This window comes from Sus scrofa, chromosome 1 (assembly GCF_000003025.6).
Source record: "Sus scrofa isolate TJ Tabasco breed Duroc chromosome 1, Sscrofa11.1, whole genome shotgun sequence".
Lineage (NCBI taxonomy): Eukaryota > Metazoa > Chordata > Mammalia > Artiodactyla > Suidae > Sus > Sus scrofa.
In genome coordinates this window covers 229,536,861-229,560,060 of record NC_010443.5, presented here as the reverse complement: position 1 = coordinate 229,560,060, position 23,200 = coordinate 229,536,861, and the positions used below count along the sequence as shown (strand labels likewise).

General features: G+C 41.6%; 1 protein-coding gene across 6 annotated transcripts in view; it reads right to left on the bottom strand.

The window, feature by feature from the left end:
• GCNT1 (glucosaminyl (N-acetyl) transferase 1, core 2) overlaps positions 1 to 23,200 on the bottom strand; it is a 173,815-nt gene that overhangs the window by 42,774 nt on the left and 107,841 nt on the right. Inside the window, exon 1 of one of the 6 annotated variants that reach the window (XR_002336476.1) lies at positions 5,749 to 7,106. The exons of the other annotated variants lie outside the window; for them this stretch is intronic. The gene's annotated coding sequence lies outside the window, so the exon portion shown is untranslated. Of the gene's footprint in view, positions 1 to 5,748; positions 7,107 to 23,200 lie in introns of those variants that run through there. 6 annotated transcript variants of the gene reach the window in all.

Below are 23,200 nucleotides of genomic sequence, written 5' to 3'. Positions count from 1 at the left end.
AAGGAGGCAAGAATATACAATGGAGAAAAGACAGTCTCTTCAGCAGGTGGTGTTGGGAAAGTTGGACAGCCCCATCCATGCAAATTAATGAAGTTAGAACACACCCTCACACCATACACAGAAATAAACTCAAAATGGCCTAAAGACTTAAATATAAGATATGACACCATAAAACTCATAGAAGAGAACATAGGAAAACCGTTCTCTGTTATAGACCTTACCAATGTTTTCCTAGGTCAGTCTCCCAGGACAATAGAAATAAAAGCACAAATAAACAATTGGGACCTAGCGCACAGCTAAGAAAACCACAAACAAAACAAAAAACTACTTACAGAGTGAGAGAAAATATTTGCAAATGATGCAATCAACAGGGCTTAACTTTTGAAAAGAGGTCATACAACTCAACAGCAAAAGCCAAACAACTCAATTTAAAAGCGGCCAGAAGACCTAAATAGACATTTCTCCAAAGAAGACATACAGATAGTCGATAGGCACATGAAAAGATGCTCGTCATTGCTAATTACTAAAGAAAGGCAAATCAAAACTACAATAAGGTGCCACATGACACTGGTCAGAATGGCCATCATTAAAATGTCTACAAATAATAAATGTTGGAGAGGTGTGGAGAAAAGGGAACTCTCTTACACTGCTGGTGGGACTGTAAACTGGTGCAGCCACTATGGAGAACAGTATGGAGTTCCTCAAAAAACCAAAAATAAAGTTTCTCATATGGTCCAGCAATCCCACTCCTAGGCATATACTGAGCACATACCCAGAAAAACTGTAATTCAAAAATACATGTATGCCCCTATGTTCACTACAACACTATTTACAATATCAAGACATAGAAACAAACTAAATGCACATCGACAGATGAATAATAAAGAAGATGTGGTAAATATACACAATGGAATACTACTCAGTCATAAAAAAGACTGAAATAATGCCATTTGTAATAATATGGATGGATCTAGAGTTTACCATACCAAGTGAAGTCAGAAAGAGAAAGACAAATGCCCTATGATATCACTTAAATGAAGAATCTAAAATACAACACAAATTAACATATCTATGAAATGGAAACAGACTCACAGACATGGAGAACAGATTTGTGGTTGCTAAAGGGGAGGCGGCTGGGGGAGAGGTGGATTGGAAGTTTGGGATTAGCAGATGTAAACTAGTAGATACAGGATGGATAAACAACAAGGTCCTACTGTATAGCACAGGGAACTATATTCAATATCCTGTGATAAACCATAATAGAAAAGAATATGAAAATAGTATATGTGTGTGTGTTTAACTCAATTACTTTGCTGTACAGTAGAAATTAAGACAACATTACAAATCAACTATACTTCAATCAATGTTTTTTTAAGAATTTGACCCTGGAGAGTGTTCACACCTCTATCTTTATCACCCTGACAGGTCCTTTAATAAAGACCACTTTGCTCTCTGTGGAAGAGGATTCTTTGAGGCAAGCTAGAAAGGAATCTAAGGTGCAGCTTGATATAAGGGCCAAAAAAGATTACATGGGGAAGTTGCCCTTGAGGACAGTGGAAGCCCTGAATGCAATTTCTTGGGAATTTGCAAAAATTATTAAGAAAAATTCAGGCTAGAAAGCTGTGGAATTGGTGGAGATTACCAATGGGTAAAGCTAGACCGTGATATCATCTAGGTTATATGTGGAATAAATAGAAAATTGCACTAAAGTAAAAAATGCATATAGTGAAACAATAAGAGTTGGGAAATAAAAAGGCAAAGAGAAGTGTGGAAGGATCTCATTAGGCCCAGGCTGGGTACAGGCATCTGCTAGGGTTTAGAGTCGTGGAGAGTGGGGACAGTGTGCCCACCTTCCTCTTTTGCCTCCCTGCTCCCTCCCCTGCCTCCGACAGGAATTCTTGTCCTAACTTTGCATTCTCGATGCAAAGCAACAGGTGCTTTGAATGACAGAGAAGGAGCTCTTCTTTTTTTTTTTTTTTTTTTTTTTTTTGTCTTTTTGCCATTTCTTGGGCCGCTGCCACGGCATATGGAGGTTCCCAGGCTAGGGGCCGAATCGGAGCTGTAGCCACCGGCCTACGCCAGAACCACAGCAACGTGGGATCCGAGCCGCGTCTGCAACCTACACCACAGCTCACGGCCACGCCGGATCCTTAACCCACTGAGCAAGGGCAGGGACCGAACCCGCAACCTCATGGTTCCTAGTCGGATTCGTTAACCACTGCGCCACGACGGGAACTCCATAATTATTTTTAATCTGTTTTCCTTTGCTTCAGTGAATTCAATATTAAATATCAACATTATAATAATATTGATACCGTGGTAGAAGCTGGCTGTATAGAATGGGTTCCAGATAGAGGCATGACATAACCCAATTCTCAAAGACCTTAGATTCAAGCAGAGGGACCAAAAGGTAAACTTCTAACTACAGTAGAGGAGGGATGGACCCCTCTTTCAGCTCCAGGGTTTGCAGAGGGTGAGAAGTGTTTGGAGGAGAGCTACTGGCTTTTGAATTCCTGCCTAGGAGGAATTACCATTCACAATGTATAGGTAAGGAAACTAAAGTATATGAGTGAAAATATCACATTCAAAGTTAGACAGTTATTATTATTAAGACATAAAAATAATGTCTTATCTTACGTATTCCTTTAAGGAGTACCCAGGATCACAAAAATAAATAGCAGGTGGTAGTGTCTGCAATTGAACCCATATATGTTTGGCTTCAAAACCTGGCTCTACAATGCAAATAAAAACTACAATGTCATACCACTTCACACAGGTCAGAATGGCCATCATTAAAATGTCTACAAATAATAAATGTTGGAGGTGTGAAGAAAAGGGAATCCTTTACATTCTATACTGTTAGTGGGAATGTAAACTGGTACAGCACTATACAGAACTATGCAGCACTATACAGAACTAAACAGCACTATGCAGAACTAAGGAGGTTCCTCAAAAAACTAAAAACAGAGTTGCCATATGATTCAGCAATCCACTCCTTGCCATATATGTGAATAAACTATAATTTGAAAAGGTACATGCACCCCAGTGTTCACTGCAGCACTACTTACAATAGCCAAGACATGGAGACAACGTAAATGTCCATAGACAGATGAATGGTAAAGAAGATTGGAATACTACTCAGTCATAAAAAAGAATGAAATAATGCCATTTGTGGCAACATGGATGGACTCAGAGATTATCATACAAAGTGAAGTAAGTCAGAAAAGGAAAGACAAATACTATATCATATCACTTATAGGTGGAATCTAAAATATAACACGAATGAACTTACCTATGAAACAGAAACAGACTTGTAGTCATAGAGAACAGACTTGTAGTTGCCAAGAGGGAGGTGAGGTGGGGTGGGAAGGCCTAAAGACCTTGGAATTTTGGAATTAGCAGATGCAAATTATTATATATGGAAGGGATAAACATCAGGGTCCTACTGTTTAGCACAGGCAACTATATTCAATATCCTGTGATAAACCATAAAGAAAAGAATATGAAAAAGTATATGTATGTATATGTGTGTATGCATATATTATATGTGTATATATATATGTATATCTGAATCACTTTGCTGTATAACAGAAATTAATACAATATTGTAAATCAATTATACTTCAATTAAAATAAATTAACATTTTAGAAAACCTGGGTCTAGACTCTCACTTCTCAATATGTGGTCTATCAGCCAGGAACATCAGCATCACCTAAGAGCAGAGCCAGCTCCAAAATTTGTGTGGCCAGTATAAAAGTAAAATGTGAGTCCTTTGTTCAAAAAGCAGGGGAAAAGTACCATGAAAAGTACTGAAGATAAAGTTTTTCCTTTCCCTCACAGATCCTCAAATTGTCATGCTGTTTTATATTTGCTATGTTGTGTCATTCTAAGTAAAGAAAACTTAAGATTTTAAAGTACTAGCATGGATTTCCCATTCATCCTTTTATCATGCAATTCCAGTTTTAAATTAAAATGTACATTTAACTTATATGTGAAACCATCATAATTACACATTTTTTATTTTGTAACTGTACCCACAGATGTATTTTGTCCTTAATGGAACAGTGGAAACACTGAATAAAGCAACTCAGTTGTTCTTATTCTACTTACAAACTTAGCACACATTCTATGAACAGCCTCTACTTTGTTTCCTGATGAGTAAGGAAGGAGTGAAAGGAAATGGAACTTTCCTTTTCTTTTTTGGCATCATTTTTAGCATTCACGGTTGGCTTAATGCAAAGAAGCTGCATAAAAAGATAAAATAGGCTTCCTCAGAACATCATCTCCTTCTTTCTGGTTTCTGGTTCACAGCAAGTTCTGGTTCCAAGGCTGAGTGCCCCCAACCTCCTTAAGTCACAGACCTAACACATTACCCTGTACTTGCATTGAGACTTGCAGACCTCCCACCAGAATTTGGGGCCATGGGTCATCTTGAACACTGTCTGCAATGGCATCGTAGCAAGAGACAGAGGACACGAATATTCTTACTACACTGCATGCATTTGCTTCATTCTCATGAAGGTTACACTGTCCCAACAGACACTATCACCAAAACACAAAGTCAAATGGAAAGCTACCAAGAATTTCAAGAGGGTGACAGCAGATCATTAAACCAAGCTCAGGTCCCTTCTGAGCACAGCGCCTGGTGAGACTACACAATGGCTTTGCCTGGGAACTTGTTAGAAATGCAGGTTCTCAGGCTTTCCAAAGACTCATTGACTCTATCTCCATCTTAGGAAGATCCCAAGGTGGTCTTTGGGTTTGCCCAGTCTAGTTGAGACCACTGAAGATTCTGTCTCCTTGGTTTGATATTGAATTTATACCCTGGCTGGGTAAGTGGAAGTGTTTCTCTGGTTTGCCCCATCCCTCTCTCTTCCATCCTCTGGGCCTTCCAGCAGCTTCCTCAGGAAGTTACCAACCCAATGCCCCGCTGGCTTTTCTGAAAATTTATGAGGCTTTTTGAAATCTCAGATTTCATCAGCCTTCCATAAAGGCCTTTGTATATTCATGAATCCTCATGGCAAGAAAAAAATACAAAGGCAGATTTTAGGGGCTGGACTAGGGGCAAAGCCCTCCCCCCTGCCAACAAAGATGAAAGTCTCGTTAATTTACTTGTCAGTGTGTAACTGAGATGTCTTTATTACTGACAATTCAAAAGTGAGACTCTTGTTTTCCTCCGTGTTTGCTATTTAATTCCATCTATTTCTCTACTTTTCCTAGCTTGACATTTTCCCAGGGTGTATGAGGATTCACTGTAGTCTTCATTCTACTTTTGCTTGAGATTTCTTCATGATCAAAAGTTAGAGAAATAATAAAAACCTTCTAGAAAAATCTCTAAAAGAAGATGAGAGGGAAAGAAGAAGGTGGAAAATGTAGTTCTCTTTGACGGTGAAGAAGTTCCTAAGAATAATCATTTTAAAAAAGAACTTAGGTCAGAATTAGGAAGCTTTATCTTCTTGTTTCACTTTCAACCTCAGAAACAAAATAGAATTATTCTTCAGTTAAAATGGAATCACCCCCCAGCTTAGGACCAAAGCTTCCCTGAACTTCTGTGTTGCAAACCAATACAGTATTTTCTTATTCAACAGTGGCTTCCCTCAAACTGAGTAGAAGGGCATTACCAAAAAAAAAAAAAAAAAAAAAAAAAAAAAAAAAAAAAAACATAAAATAAAAATAAAAAGACAAAGAACAGAAGAGAAAGGTAAAAGAGAAGAGAAAAAAAGAAGTTTTGAAAAGACGCCTGTTACCCCTTTGACAGGAATGGTCTCCGTGATCTCCAAAACTTCATGGTCAAGCTCATCAGAAAACATCCTCTCAATGACCAAGCTTGTCAGAAGCCAATATTGCTCAGTAGCTGCTGGTAATTTTACCAGTACCTTTCTGACGTGCAGACATCTCAATTTAGAACCAATCTTGTAGTTCTCTGATCAGGACTGGAACTGTCATACAGAAAGGACATCCCTGGGTGGGGAGTGAGGAAGCAGCACAGAGGCAATGGTGGTGGTGGGTGGGCATGATCTGGACCCACACAGAGAATGCGGAGCATGTCTTGGATCCCACCCCCATGCAAGGTCTTGAGCTTTTCAATAGTTCCACTCCTCCCCTCCCCCCACCCCTACCCAAGGCAGGAGCAAAGAACAGCTAAGTAGTCAGCTCCTTGGGTTTGAGTTTTTTCTGCATAACTGTATGCTGTGAAGTTATTTCCTTATAACTTGTCCTGCTTGCACAATGATGGCGTTCTCTTTTGGATCACCAGCTCATGACATTTGGTAGCATGAGTGACAGGGACATTTTAAATTCATGGGAAATACAAAACCCCCCTTGTGGGCATTGATTTCAGCTGCCGCCTCAGGTAACAAGAGTTGAGCTAAGTTTTCCTTCCTTTCCTTTCCTTATCCATTGATTCTCTGGCCAAGGTGCTATCGAGTAGCCCGCTGACCCATAGACCAAGGGAGGGAGGAGGAGATTAGAAAGCAAGTTAATTCACCAGATGGAGAGTGGGGCAGCCTCATCAGGAGACAGCTGCATTTCCAAAGCCAGATCGAAATTGGGTTCAAAAAGTTAAGTCCTGCTTAAAAAGCTGTAGGCATAGAGAACAGAGATCGGAGTGGGTCTGAGCTGGACTAGGATGTGGGGACCTCTCAATTCTGCTTCTCTACTGTTCCAGGGCCTGGAGCTAGGAGGTTCTAGGCTGGAAAGCCCCCACCATCTGCAGTCAAGGCCTTGCAATGAGTCAGACATTGGTTCAAATCCTGTTTCTGCCCTTGGGCAACTTCTCTGTATTGGGAACAATACTATCACCTATCTCATTGGCTTTCTGGGAGGAATCAGTGAGAAAATATATGCCATGGTCCAATAGCCCAGGGCACATAGAGCTTAACAACAAATAGTAGCAATGGTAGTGGTGGTGGTTGTTTTAAAGGGGAAGCTATGGGGGAGGAGGGACTGGGAGTTTCAGATTAGCATATGCAAACTATTCAATATAGGATAGATAAACAACAAGGTCCTACTGTACAGCACAGGGAATTGTATTCAATATCCTGGTATAAACGCTAATGGAAAGGAATATGAAAAAGAGTGTGTGTGTGTCTATGTATAACTGAATCACTCTGTTGTGTGGCAGAAATTAACACTGCAAGTCAATTATACCTCAATAAAATAAATTTTAAAAAATTAATATGATGGCATTGCCATTATGGCTCAGCAGGTTAAGGACCCGATGATATTTCTGTGAGGATGCAGGTTTGCTCCCTGGCCTCACTCAGTGGGCTAAGGATCTGACAGTGGCTCAAGCTGTGGAGCAATTCTCAGGTGTGACTTGGACCCAGTGTTGCCGTGGCTGTAGTGTAGGTCAGCAGCTGCAGCTCTGAGTCGGCCCCTAGCCTAGGAACCTCCAAAATATTTGAGATGTTTTTTAAAAATTTAAAAGGGGGAAGCCATTGCCCAGAAGTCCAGCCCCACATGGTTTCAAAGGATATAATGGAAGAGTCACCAGTGGGTTGGTGAGGCCACAAATGACTCACTCCCCACAGAACCAAAGGTCTGGTGGGCAAGCGACAGCCCTGGGTCATGAGGGGGTGGACCCACAGCACCTCCTTTCATGAGAAACACCTTCCCTTCCTTCCTGCCTGGTTTCTCTCTCCCTCTTCTCACCACATCTCTTTTTCTCTCTTTTCTTCCCCAAAGGCCCCACCATCCCCTTCTTTCCTGTAACAGCAACTCTGGGAAAGTCACCCCGTGGTGCTGAGTCCCATCTGCCTCTTTGGGGCAGTAGGACAATGGAGCTGATGCTCTCAATCCCTTTGGAAGCCAACTTTCCACAATCATCCCTTTCTCTCCCTTCCCCCTTCTCCTTTCTTGGCTCTTTAGCCTGCAACCTCCTGTGAGAAAAATTTTAACTGGTCGAACTTAAGTCAAATGCCACAACAAGGCACAGCGAGAGACAAAGACTTCCCCAGAGGCCTTGCACACCCAGAGTGGGAAAGCAGGACTGGGTTTCACAATCCTACAGTCACTGCATGATTTGTGGAAGAGGAGGGAGTAATTCTTCGAAAGAAATCAGAAAGGAAGAATGGACACTGGAGCTGGGATGGAGCAAAAAGAATTACTACAGATACTGTAAAGACAGAATAAAATTAATGCATCTTTCTCTCTTTTCCATTCCTTTTTCATTCATTCATTTACTCAGGTATTCACTTTTGAGTGTCTAGACCACTGGGGAGACAAGCTGTTCCCCAACTGGGGCTGTTTAGAAAATGTCTTTTTTTTTTTTTTTTTTTGCTTTTGCTTTTTAGGGCCACATCCACGACATATGGAGATTCCCAGGCTAGAGGTTGAATCAGAGCTGTAGCTGCTGGTCACAGCCACAGCCACAGCAAAGCAGGATCCAAGCTGTGTCTGTGACCCACACCACAGCTCACGGCAACGCTGGATCCTTAACCCACTGAGCGAGGCCAGGGATCAAACATGCATCTTCATGGATGCTAGTCAGATTTATTAACCAATGAGCCATGACGGGAACTCCAGAAAATGTCATATTTAAATTGTCAACTAAAATAGTTTAGGAAATAGTGAAATAGAATTAAAATGAAATAGTCTAGGATCCACTCAGGAAGCAGAGTGGACCCCAAGTGCTAATTGAATCTATCCTCAAGACCCACCAGGTCTTCAAGGCTCTTGTTACATAAGCCCAAAATATTTGGAGGATCTGCAGGATACGAGCCAGGTCTCAACTCAGGGTGATTCTGCCCCACCTCAGGGATGTGGGAGGGGCAGGAGCACTCCTACTGCCATCTACTTGGTAGGGACAGGATGCCTCTAAACATGTGGTAAGACAGCTCCCACAAAAAAGTTATTCTGCCACAAATGTCAACAGTGCCAAAGCTGAGAAATCCATGGTAGCTGAACAAGGGGCCTGTCAGCCCAGTAATCCTGAGGCCTTTCATTGAGTCTGAGAACTTTTTCTTCCTAAATTCTTTTTTTTTTTTTTTTTTTTTTTTGCTATTTCTTGGGCCGCTCCCGCGGCACATGGAGGTTCCCAGGCTAGGGGTCGAATCGGAACTGTAGCCCGGCCTACACCAGAGCCACAGCAACGTGGGATCCGAGCCTCATCTGCAACCTACACCATAGCTCATGGCAACGCCGGATCGTTAACCCACTGAGTGAGGCCAGGGATGGAACTCGCAACCTCATGGTTCCTAGTCGGATTCGTTAACCACTGCGCCACAACGGGAACTCCTCTTCCTAAATTCTTATTGTGGCCACAATCTAGTTTACTCAGCCAGATGCTGGCTCTCCCCCTAAGGAAGTGAGTGGGTCATTGGAGGATCCCTGCTAAGATCCTTGCTCTTTCTTCTCTCATACAGTGACGGAGCAGGCATAGAACCAAGCTCATCCATTCTGAACTTTCCATAGGACCTTGAATGTTACGCTAAATACTTAAATACAAAAGAAACAAGTGCAACCAGGGCAAGTCCGATGTAAAATCTCAGCCTCTGAGGCTCCCTTTAGCAGCCTCATCAATTCCAAATCTAATTTTCCAGCTTCTCCCTCTCTTTTTCCTTTAAAATTTTATTTCAGCAAAGTTTTTTTTTTTCTTTTCTTTTTTTCAGGGCCACACCCGTGGCATATGGACATTCCTGGACTAGGGGTTAAGTTGGAGCAGCAGTTACAGGCCTAAGCCACTGCCATAGCAATGCCAAATCTGAGCCGCATCTGTGCCCTATGCTGCAGCTCATGGTAATGTCACAGCCTTAACCCAGTGAGTGAGGCCAGGAATGAAACCTGCATCCTCACGGACACTATGTCAGGATTCTAACCCACTGAGCCACAAGGGGAACTCCTAATTTCCCAGCTTCTCTTGGATCTTCTGAACCGTACACATCCTCCCAGTAAATTTCCTTTGTGCTTCAATTAGCCAATCAATTTATTTTGCTTGCAACTAACTGAAACAAAAAAATCTGGGAGTTCCCACTGTGGAGTAGCGGAAACGAATCTGACTAGTATCCATGAGGATGCGGGTTCAATCCCTGCCCTCACTCAGTGGGTCAGGGATCCGGCATTGCCATGAGATGTGGTGTAGGTCACAGATGTGGCTAGGATCCCAAGTTGCTGTGGCTGTGGCTATGGCATAGGCTGGCAGCTGCAGCTCTGATTCAACCCCTAGACTGGAAACTTCTCTATACTGCAGGTGCGGCCCTAAAAAGCAAAAACAAAAAAAAAACAAAAAAAAAAAAGCAAAAAATCTTCAAATCCCTCTAGTGACTTCCAAACTTTACACAACATCCCAAGTATGTCCCATCTAAGAAACATGGGCCTCCAGAAATATCCTTACTCATATCCTGTTTCTCTGCTATTTGATTACTCAATCAAGGGATAAATGAGTATTTATTGATAACCACATGCATTAAACAATTCTGGTTCAAGGAAAAGTCAGAGAAGAGTAGAGTGGAGGGACTAACATTTGTTGGCTGCCTATATGGGCCAGGTATAATGTTACAGACTTTATATATAGCGTCTTAACTTAGTCTTGTCACTATACTAGAAATGGCTATTATGATCTCATTTTACCTTGGAGAAAATAACAATTGGAGAGGTCAACTAACATCTATAAGACCATGTATCTAGAAGTTATTAGAGCTAGGATTTGAGTTCAAGTCTATGTACTGCCAAAGACCATCACATTTTTTTTTTTTAACCTCTATAATATGCTTGGCCAACTGTGGCCCACAGGCCATATTTTGCCTACCATTACTAATTTTTATAGATTAAGTTTTATTCTAACAGCCACACCCACACTTTTGTTCTATAATGGCAGAAAGCCCCACTGCTTTACCTGCACATGGTTTTAAGGGATGCTCTGAAGATCCTGTACCAGGGTATTGATTTAGAGGAGCCATGAGGTCATCTGTAGATTTCTTCCCTGACCCCCTGTGAGGAGCCTGATGTTCTCCCCTTAGATTCAATCTTCCTGATTTCTAGAAACTTTTCTCATGTAACTGGTTAAGAATGTTATGTGACTTGGGAAGAATCCCACCTTAGCCAGGATCAGAGCGTATGATCCACAAACTCCTCACTGGAGGTGGGACTCAGACAGAATAGGACTCAAGAGGAGAAAGGCCTGCCACTCAGGTCCTTGGTCAGAGGCCCTGGACCAAATGGAAATGCTGAGTAAGAGGTACCCAAAATTATATCACTCATGGGGGAGGGGGTACTTAAAGCATAAAGAGCACAGGTCACAGCATTGCCAGGCACCTGCCCTATCTCCCTCCTGCTCCTGGCTCCGTAGGTCCAAGTCTTTTCCCTTTCAAAAGACACAGATCTCCAAAGAGGACACATATGGCCAATGGGCACATGAAAAGATGCTCAACATTCCTAATATTAGAGAAATGCAAATCAAAACTATAATGATGTGTCACTTCACACCAGTCAAAATGGCCATCATTAGTCTACAAATAATAAACAGTGGAGAGGGTGTGGGAAAAAGGAATCTACCTACACTGTTCTTCGGAATGTAAATTGGTGCAGCCACTATGGAGAACAGTATAGAGGCTTCTTAAAAAACTAAAAATAGAGTTGCCATATGATCCAGCAATCCCACGGATTGGTACATACATGGAGAAAACGCTAATTTGAAAAGATAGAGGCACCCCAATATTCACTGCAGCACTTTTTATAATAGCCAAGACATAGAAGCAAGCTAAATGTCTATCAACAAAGGAATGAATAAAGATGTGGTATATGCATATACAATGGAATATCACTTAGCCATAGAAAGGAAAAACTGCCATTTATAGTAATGTGGGTGGACCCAGAGATTATCATATTAAATGAAGAAAGCCAGACTGAGAAAGATAAATGTCATAAGAAATCACTGATACATATATATACACTGATACAATCATGTGTATATATATCATACATATATACGTATATATCATATAATACCACTCATATGTGGACTCTAAAAAAATGATGCAAATGAACTTATTTACTAAGCAGAAATAGACTCACAGACCTAGAAAACAGACTTATGGTTAATGAAGTGGATATGGAGAGAGGGGAAAGATAAATAAGGAGTTTGGAAGTAACATATACATGCTGCTATACATAAAATAGACAATGAACAAGGATCTACTGTAGAGCACAGGGAACCATACTCAATATCTTATAATAACCTACCATGGAAAAGCATCTGAAAAAGACTATACACACATACACACATATATATAACAGAATCATTTTGTTGTATACTTGAAACTAATACAACACTGTATATTAACTATACTTCAATTAAAAAAAAAAGCTACAGAGGTAGGTAGTGGTTGTTTCCATTTCCTCTACAGGGGCAGGTGGGTATTTGGCTGCTAAGGAAAGACTATAGAGACCACTAAAGATGTCCCAAGCCTTTCAATGATGCCTGGGCTCCTGTAGACAATCATTCTACATCCTTGGCATGATAACTGGGCCTGGGCTCCTCTCCAGCCCCATTCCTGGACACTTTCCTGTTCATACCTTTCACTGTAGTCATTGTAGGGTATTTCAGTTTCATGTGGTCCCTTCTGCTGTCCTTGCTGGGAATGTCCTTCCTTCTGCTGCATCCGGCTGATGCTCTGCCCCTGCTTCCTCATGCCTTCCCCCAGCCTGTTTGTTTTAGGGTCACCTGCGAGCCCTTAACCTGCTGTTCAGAGTCTATTCCACACTTTCCCAATACGCAATAAGCAATTCTCCTTTTGGCTGACTTCTCCCTTGGGCTGTATCTCCTTGAACAGCAAGGATTGCCTTTATTCTCAGCATTTCAGCAGCTGACTTGGTGAGTAGCAGCTGGCGTAAGGAGTAAACAAACAGCCTGGTATTTTAGCTTTCTGTTTACTGAAATAGGCACAGACATGCACACATGGATGGACATTTGGGTTGTTTCCATGTCTTGGCTATTGTGAATAGAGCTGCAATGAACATGCGGGTGCATGCACACAAACATGCACATATCCTTTTGGTGTATTTCATCTTATTCTTTTTTTTTAATATCAGCACTTTTTGTTCATTTGTTTGTTTTTTAATTTATTTTTTATTGTTATTTCCCCCAACACACTTTTTTTCCCCACTGTACAGCATGGGGACCCAGTTACACATACATGTATACATAATTTTTTTCTCCCATTGTCATGCTGCGTTGTAAGTATCTAGACATAGTTCTCAGTGCTACACAGAAGGATCTCATTGTTAGTACATTCCAAAGGCAATAGTTTGCATCTGTTAACCCCAAACTCCCAATCCCTCCCCCTCCCCCCAGGCAACCACAAGTCTATTTTCCAAGTCCATGATTTTCTTTTCTGTGGAAAGCTTCATTTGTGCTGTATATTAGATACCAGATATAAGTGATATCATATGGTATTTGTCTTTCTCTTTCTGACTTACTTCACTCAGGATGAGAGTCTCTAGTTCCATCCATGTTGCTGCAAATGTTCTTTTTTATAGCTGAATAGTATTCCATTGTGTATATATACCACTTCTTCCTAATCCAATCATCTGTCAATGGACATTTGGGTTGTTTCCATGTCTTGGCTATTGTGAATAGAGCTGCAATGAACATGCGGGTAGATGTGTTTTTTTAAGGAAAGTTTTGTCCAGATATATGCCCAAGAGTGGGATTGTTGGATCATATGGTAGTTCTATGTATAGATTTCTAAGGTATCTCCATACTGTTCTCCATAGTGGCTGTACCAGCTTACATTCCCACCAACAGTGCAGGAGGGTTCCTTTTTTATTCTTTTTTTTTTTTTTTCCCACTTCTTCAGGGCCATATGCATGGCATGTGGAAGTTCCAGGCTAGGGGTAAATCAGAGCTGCAACTGCCAGCCTATGCCACAGCCACAGCAACGCCAGATCCGAGCTGTGTCTGCCACCTACACTGCAGCTCATGGCTACAAAGGATCATTTAGCCCCCTGAGTGGGGCCAGGGATCAGACTCACATGCTCATGGATATATACATATATACATACATAGAAAGAGGAGAAATGAATTTTAATAATAAGCTTCATTAAACCCAATCTATCAAAAGCACTATTGCTTCAATGTGTAATCAATATCTTTATTTTATTTTATTTCTTAATTTTATTTTTTGTTTTTTTAGGGCCAGAGCATATAGAGGCATATGGAGGTTCCCAGGCTAGGGGTCCAACTGGAGCTGTAGCCGCCGGCCTACACCAGAGCCACAGATGTGAACCGCATCTGCACCCTACACCACAGTTCATGGCACTGCCAGATCTTTAATGGTATTTGTCTTTCTCTTTCTGACTTAGGCCAGGATTGAACTCGCATTCTCATGGATGTTAGTTGGTTTGTTAACCTCTGAGCCATGACGGGAACTCCAATATTTTTAAAATATCAAGAGGTACTTCACATTCCCCCCTTTTTTTTTTTTTTTTTTTAATTGCACTAAGACTCCAAATCCAGTGTGTGTTTCACATGTATTGCAGGCCTAGATTTGGAAGAGCCACCTTTCAAGTGCTCAAAAAAAACCACATGTACTGAGTGGCCATTGTGTCAGGCAGTGTGGCTTTACAGACCAGCCTCAGGCATGTGTAAAGAGGGGAAAGGGACAGGCTCTCAGCTGGAAGACTTTGAGAAGGGAGCTGGGGAATCGAACTGCTTATTAAAAGGGTTTTCAGCTCATCTTCTTTCTGTGTGCCCTGACTTGATAGCTGGTATCACAGATTTCTCAGCATTTCTAGGGTCTGTGTTGCAAACTGAATGGATGACTCCCTTTGCACCAGGACCAGCTGAGGATTTTGCCTCTTTGAGTTGGTTCCATCAGTGCTCCGCTCATCTATTGACTTTCCATCTTTCCCTTCCCTCTTTTGTTTCCTCTGCTTTCTTTGTCGTTGTGTGTTTATTCTTCAAAAGAAAACTCAGAGTCATTTTGATAGAGTCCTTCAAGAGAAGTGAGATAACCATACGTACTTAAGGCACCATGTCTAAATAATAATGTTTTCGTATCACTGGAATTTAAGTTTATTTTAAAAGTTCATCTATACATTTTTATTAAATGTGTCCAGTATTTTGGATTAAAGCACCTGACAATTCTAGGTATGCAATAACTGTTTGCTAAAGGAACAAAGGGATGAATGAAGAGATATACATGGAAGTAACATAAAATTCAGATGTCGTCCAGTCCACCTGAAACCAGGGCCACATACTGACACCTCTGGGTCACCCTGTAGGGAGTCTGTTATTCCTTATTCATTGGCCCAGCTCAGTGACCTGTGTGGCCTCTCCTAGTTACCACTGGGCTAAGAAATTACAACATGTCTGCAGAAATAACTAAGAATTTGTAAAAGCACTTGGCAGCCCTTCAAATGGAAAAGGTGGCTGTGACTCAGAGGTTTTCACCTCCTTTCAAACCTCACTGCCCCACTGTCTGCTAGAACTGACCACTTCCTTGCAACATTCGTGCTGTCTTTAGCTCTCTTCTATGTGGGGATTTCTCAACTCTGCCTTTCCTAAACTTTAACCTCATTTCTTCTTTTAAATGATGTTGTTTTGTGGTTCTTCTGGAATCTTTTAAAAATAAAGCCCAAGTTCCTGTAACATATAGCAATGTCAGATGGCAGTTTACTTGTAATCCATACACGGCTGGTGGCCTCAGGGTCCTTTTCTGGTTAGGTTGTTTTTATTAATTCATTGTTCTAAAATTTGAGAATAAGTAAAAAGTAATTTATTTTTATTTTTTATTTTTTTTATTTATTTTTCTTCCCACTGTTCAGCAAGGGGATCAAGTTATCCTTACATGTATACATTTTTTCCCCCACCCTTTGTTCTGTTGCCATATGAGTATCTAGACATAGTTCTCAATGCTACTCAGCAGGATCTTCTTGTAAATCTATTCTAAGTTGTGTCTGATAACCCCAAGCTCCCGATCCCTCCCACTCCCTCCCCCTCCCATCAGGCAGCCACAAGTCTTTTCTCCAAGTCCATGATTTTCTTTTCTGAGGAGATGTTCATTTGTGCTGGATATTAGACTCCAGTTACAAGTGATATCATATGGTATTTGTCTTTGTCTTTCTGGCTCATTTCACTCAGTATGAGATTCTCTAGTTCCATCCATGTTGCTGCAAATGGCATTATATCATTCTTTTTATGGCTGAGTAGTATTCCATTGTGTATATATACCACATCTTCCGAATCCAATCATCTGTTGATGGACATTTGGGTTGTTTCCATGTCCTGGCTATTGTGAATAGTGCTGCAATGAACATGCGGGTGCATGTGTCTCTTTTAAGTAGAGTTTTGTCCGGATAGATGCCCAAGAGTGGGATTGCGGGGTCATATGGAAGTTCTATGTATAAATGTAAAAAGTAATTTAAATGTGTATTAGAATCTCTTTTAAGAATGCCAAAGAGGGAGTTCCATTGTGGCTCAGTGGTAACAAACCCGACTTAATATCCATAAGGATGCAGGTTCGATTTGGGGACAGGGGTGTCATAGAAGGAAAAAAATCTTCCTCTTATAAAGTTTTTAAGCAAACAATTGATAAATATACAAATGGAATTAAACTGGAAGTTCTTCAAGCTCTTCCATAAACTTACAGGGTTCTGGTTTCAGCAAGACCTAGCCTGTGCTGCCCCAACCCCCACCCAAGCATCCCATATTTTATTTTCTCCAGCTCACATTTTCAGCTCTGTGTATTGGGATATATTTTAGTCACAGTTTTCTAAGTCACAAAGAAAATAGGACAGCCCTGCTAAAATTTTGCATTACATTAATATTTCCTGACAAAATATTTTTCTCAGAAGAATGTCCTATATGCATAGGTTTTTATAGTTTTCAAAACATTTCGGAATGCTTGACCTCACTTCATCTTTACAACAACTCTATTTTATATGTGCAGAAAAAGTACTCTTATCAGGCATCTTGTCTCTCGATCATTTTGTTTATGTATCACTCCATTTATACAAAGGACTAGAGGGGGAACAGGCTTCCTACCTCTGGTAAAGGGCAAGGTTAGGACCAGACACTAGACCTCCTAACCTTTACCCTGGTGCCTTATCTGCCAAAGCTCTTAATCACTCAGATCTTCAACGCTGTGCCCAGAGACAGTCTCTAAACATGATCAGAAGCACAGACGCTAAAGCTGCCACTCAAGATGTGTCCTAGTGATGATTTAGGGCTGTAAGTTTTCTGCCCCAAATTCCAATGTCTGGAAGGACTGTGCCCACAACACCAAGCCATTCACAGACACCAGCTGGGTGTCCTACGGTTCAGTTCAATTCTGACACCATCTGCCCAGAGAGAGCATCAGAGTCCAAAGGAGAAAGGTTCAGTTCCACAAGGTCATCCTCCATTCAGATGCCAACCACAAATCCCAGTTGTTACTGTGCTTTTGAGCCACTGACTGTAAGTCGGAGGCTCCCATCACTACCTCCTTGGGTTTGATTAATTTGCTAGTGATGCCCACAGGACTCAGGAAACCAGTGTACTCACTAGATTGACAGTTTATAATAAAAGATGTTAAATGATACAAATCAATAGCCAGATGAAGAGATTTATAGGGTGAGGTGAGGTCCAGAACAAAGGAGCTTCTGATCTTGTAGACTTTAGGCCATGGAAGTATCTGGTTCAGCAACCTAGGAGATCTGTGAACCCCTCCTTTTGTGTTTTTATGGAGGCTTCATTACGTAGACATGATTGGTTGCATCATCGGTCATTGATTCAACCTCTAGTCCCCCTCTAGTCTCTCTCCTTAGAAATCAGGGGGGTGGGACTGAAAGAGCCACCCTCTATTCATGGTTGATCCCCCTGGCAACCAGTCCCCCATTGGGTGTTTTCCAAAAGTCACTTTGACATAACCCCAGTAGCAGTGGAAAGGGGCTTGCTAATGCAGAAGAAGATTTCAGGAACTGAGAACAAAAAAACAAATATTGTAACCAAAAATGCACCCATTACTCTTGTTGCTCAGGAAATGACAAGAGTTTGGGGAGCTGTGTGCCAGGAACCACGGATGAAGACCAAAAATATACAAGAAATATATTTTGGTTATCGGAATGACCAAATATATATACATACTTCACAATACGGCAAATTTTTATTTTTCCTCTTCTTTTCCCCTCTCCCACTAGAACAATTCAGCCCCAAAGCCAGTCAGTGGGGCAGAGAAGGTTGGGGACTAGTGCTAGAGGAGGTAGGGGGTGCCCAGAGCAGGGCATCTCCTCTTAACAGAGTGCGGAAGGTATTTTGGGGGGTGTCCAGGCACGGAGTCTAGGTAGCTGAGGAGGGCATCCTGGAAGAGGGATGCCCAGACTGGGTATGGGATTCCCAGTACAGTGAAGACACTGCCATGCAGAGACAGCCTGGCATAGGGGTAGAGTCTAAGCAGGATGAGACAGGCTGGCGGGGAAGGGAGTTTTCCCTCTACCATTCTAGGTTCTTGCTCAGACATCTCTAGTCCTAAAAGATTAACAAGAGAAAAAGAACGGAAGTCTATGTATGTCTCCTGTATACATGGGAAAGATCCAGAAAAACTAAGTCACTCCCGGAAATAGTCCAAGCCACTGCCTTATCTCCAGCTAAAGACAAAAGAAAAGTCATGGGGTGGGGGGGTGCTGGTGAGGGAGCCAGTTATGGGAGATTATTAGCCAAAGCACAGTAAACAAGGGTAGTAAGGTTGTTATATAGCTTTAAGTTGGTGCGTCTCCACTGATGAGAGTTTCTAGAAATTTAGTTCTCCTCTTTTTCTGGGTACAGAAAGGAAGACATTCTTACCAATAGAGATTTTCCTTGTAAAAGTCTCTTTCAAAAGGGTAACTTCTATTCAGTTTTCAGAGCTTCTCCCATGTCTGCTGTTTCTTAAAAATAACCAAACTGGAATTCCCATCCTGGCTCAGTGGTAATGAACCTGATTAGCATCCTTGAGGACAAAGGTTCAATCCCTGGCCTCGCTCAGTGGGTTAAGGATCTGGTGTTGCCATGAGCTGTGGTGTAGTTTGCAGACACGGCTCAGATCTGGCATTGCTGTGGCTGTGGCATAGGCCAGCAGCTTCAGGTCTGACTCTACCCCTAGCCTGGGAACCTCCATATGCCAAGGGTGCGGCCCTAAAAAGACACACACACATGCACACACACACATACAAATAACCAGCCTAAATCCTTAGACCTGTTAAAAAGGAAAACTGAAGCCCCAAATGGCACTACTTATGCTAAAGCTCATGATAGTAAACTTAGATTTAAAACCTAAACTAACTGTGCTTTTAACCTTTACCAGAAGTATAATCTTAATCAACCACTTTGGAATTTTCTTGTTAGCACTAATGAGGTAATCTGTCCTGTGGGCAAAAGCTTCCCCCTCCACTACTGCCCCCTGCCCCCAGAAGAAGAAAGCTGTGTGATAAAACCTTGCCATCCTCCCACCCAAAATGATGATGTCCTGTCCTAAAAATAATTCTTTCTTTTCATTTGCTAATCCCTCCCCTCCCCTATAAAACCTTTCATTTTATACATTCCTTCAGAGAACACTTCTATTTACTAGATTGGATGGTGCTCAACCCATGAATTACTTAATAAAGTCAAATATATCTTCAAATTTACTAAGTCAAATTTTGGGTTTTAAATTTTGTTGCTGTTTTTGAAGTTATAAAACATTTCTGTTTTGTTTTGTTTTTTTATGGATGCACCCATGGCATATGGAAGTTCCTGGAGCTAGGGGTTGGCAGCTGCAACTGGGGTCTACATGGCAGCCACAGCCAAGCTGAGCCACAGCAACACCAAGCTGAGCCACATATGTGAGCTACACTGCAGCTTGCAGCAACACCAGATCCTTAACCCACTGAGCAAGGCCAGGGATCAAATCCATATCCTCACAAAGACAAGGTCGGGTCTTTAACCCACTGAGCCACAGTGGGAACTCCCATTTCCTTTATTTTTGATAAAAACTGTTAAAGCAGTAAACTGTGCTTTAATGCAAGAGCCAAAGTTGATTTGCTTGCTGTGTTTACTCTATGACAGCCCACGTTTAACCTGCTGAAGAGGTATATTTTAGCATGGCAAATTCTGCTCCTATTTAGGGGACACACCACCAGGGAAGCTTAGCATCCTCACAGGGAGCTGGGCTGCATGGGTTGAAGAAGGTGCCCTGCAGCTGTTTGTGGGGACTGGGAGGTGAGACTGCCAGGTGAGACAGCCTTGCCATAGCAGGGCTGCCTTAGGTGGGGAGTCACAGACCAAGAGGCACAGAAGGCAACTGAAGAGGTTGCAGGTCCTGCAGGGAGTCCACACCCCACGGGATGAGGAGGGTGTCCCATGCAGGAGCTGGTGGCGGAATCTAAGTGGGGTGGGAATGGCTTCCACAAGGTGGGGTAGGCAGGTCAGGGCAAGGAGGTGAGAAGGGAAGACAGGGACAAGGGGGCAGTGGCCATCACTGGAGTTTCACTACACACTGGGGAGTTGAGCAAATAAGAGGGATTTAAGGATACTGGGAGCCAAATTTCTTACTGTTGGGAGGTGCAAATATGGAAAAGGAGAAAATTAGACTACATTCCACGATGTTGGATAGGAGCTGGATGCACTGGGGCCAATGCATGGTTCTCAATATATTGAGATAATGTTGGGAAGGAAGAAATTTTCCTCTATCCTTCTTGGTTCTTCTGGTTGGTCTGAGAATTAAATTGACAGGAGAGAGATTAGCAGGAGAAAATCACATAAAAGTTTAATAGCATCTATACAGGAGAGAGAGTCAGGAGAACTAAATAACTCACCAAAATGGCTGAAGCCATCACCTTAAACACCATCTTTAGCTAAAGACAAAAAAAAAAGATATTGGGAGGTAGTGGTGTGGTATTTCAAAGGGGAAGAAGGCAACTCACTGAGAGATGGGAAAGCAAATGATTGGCAAGCAAAAGTTTTCTGGGCCAGGCAGAGACCCTGGGACAGAGAGAGGAGTTTTAGTGAACAGACTTTGCTAGGTTCCTCCCCTGGGACCACACAGAGTCATGCTATAGTTCTCTATGGTGATAACTCCCTTTGAGGAACGGGTCCTCTACTTTCTTTCAGACAATTAAGAGAGAGGTCAAAGTTTCCTCCTGAGTCTTTTGGGCCTTGACTGTTTTTAGCTCAAAATAATCCACATGCCAAACAGGCAATCTGAGGTGGCAAATTTTGCTACTCTCCAATCAATTGACGTACAAATAAATATAGGTGAAAAAGTGTATGTGTATGCATATATAATTACATGTCTACATGCATGTACCTATAAACAGTTATACGTACATATGAATATTTATATGTGTATATTCCACAACTTTGCCTGCTAGGAGGGTCTCTAATAACAATCCTCACAGCTTAGATCTCATATTCTTTTTCATTTTTTATTTTTTTCGCTTTTTAGGTCCTCACCCAAGGCATATGGAGGTTCCCAGGCTAGGGATCCAATCAAAACTACAGTTGCCGGCCTACACCATAGCCACAGCCACAGCAACATCAGATCCAAGTCAATTTTGCAACTCACAGCACAGCAATGCCAGATCCTTAACCCACTGATCGAGGCCAGGAATTGAACTCGAAACAACAGGAACTCCTAGATCTCATATTCTTGAAACTATCCTCCACTTCTTGAGAAAACAGCTGACTGCAGGACTGAGACAAGGAATTTAGAGGATGGACTCTGAACCAGAAAGCAAGGAGGTGAGTGGGGCATGTCAAAAGAACATAGAAGCTAGCTCAATATTGAGCTAAATCATCATTATAATGGATGATAACTCATGAATAAAATAGAAAACCATGAGACCTAAGCAATATAAATATACAGATACAACGGAAGTTTAATGAAGAAAGGGATATTTACAAAGAACCTCCCCCCACAAAATATGTATTAATGACAGCAGAGAAGAGTAACTTCTTAGTGGAAAGGGTGGCAGACACGACATTAATCAAGTGAGGAAAATAAACATCATTGGCAAAGGGGTAAAATGAAGTTCTATGTTCCCGACAGTTTGCAATGAGAAGAATAAAATGCACCCAAGAAATTCCTGCCAAGGATGCATCAACTAAATTTTATATCAAACTCAGATTGAGTGATGCCTATAAAATAATGGGTCTAGATACCTACACCCCAATGTTCACTGCAGCATTATCTATAATAGCCAGGACATGGAAGCAACCTAAATGTTCAGAGACAGAGGAATGGAGAAAGAAGATGTGGTACATATACAATGAAATATTATCCAGCCATGAAAAAGAATGAAATAATGCCATTTGCAGCAAAATGGATGGACCTGGAGATTATCATACTAAGTGAACTAAGTCAGAAAGAGAAAGGCAAATGTCGTAAGAAATCACTTACACATGAAAACTTTAAAAATGCTACAAACAAACTTGTTTTCAGAAGACAAATAGACTCAGACACATGGAAAACACAGGGATGGTTACCAAAGAGGGAAGGGGGGATAAATTAGGAGTTTGGGATTGATAGATACAAATTACCATATATAAAAATAAATAAAAAATAGGGACATACTGTATAGCACAGGGAACTATATTCAACATCTTGTAATAACCTATAAAGGAAAAGAATCTGGAAATCACTTTGCTGTATGCCTGAAACACAACATTGTAAATCAATTGTACTTTAATTTCAAAAAGTGGGCCTGGGAGTTCCTGTGGTAGCTCAGTGGTTCACAAATCCAACTAGGAACAATGAGGTTGAGGGTTCAATCCCTGGCCTTGCTCAGTGGGTTAAGGATTCAACGTTGCCGTGAGCTGTGGTGTAGGTTGCAAACGCTGCTCAGATCTGGCGTTGCTATGGCTCTGGGGTAGGCCAGTGGCTACAGCTCCGATTCAGCCCTAGCCTGGGAACCTCCATATGTAGCAAGAGCGGCCCAGGAAATGGCAAAAAGACCAAAAAAAAAAAAAAAAAAAAAAAAAGTGGACCTGAAAGAGACGAAAGTGATTGACAACTAAATGCAACAAGGGGTTGCAAGGTGGATCCTTTTGCAATAATGGACTCAAGACAATAGATAACACTTGAAGAGTGTCTGGAGTAGACAGTTGTAACAATGTTGATTTGCAGGTCTTAAAAAGTGTATTGTGCTTTTGTATAAAGGTGTCCTTTTACTATTATTTTTTATTATTAATTAATTAATTAATTTATTTATTTATTTTTTGGTTTTTTTGCCTTTTCTGGGGCCACTTCCACGGCACATGGAGGTTCC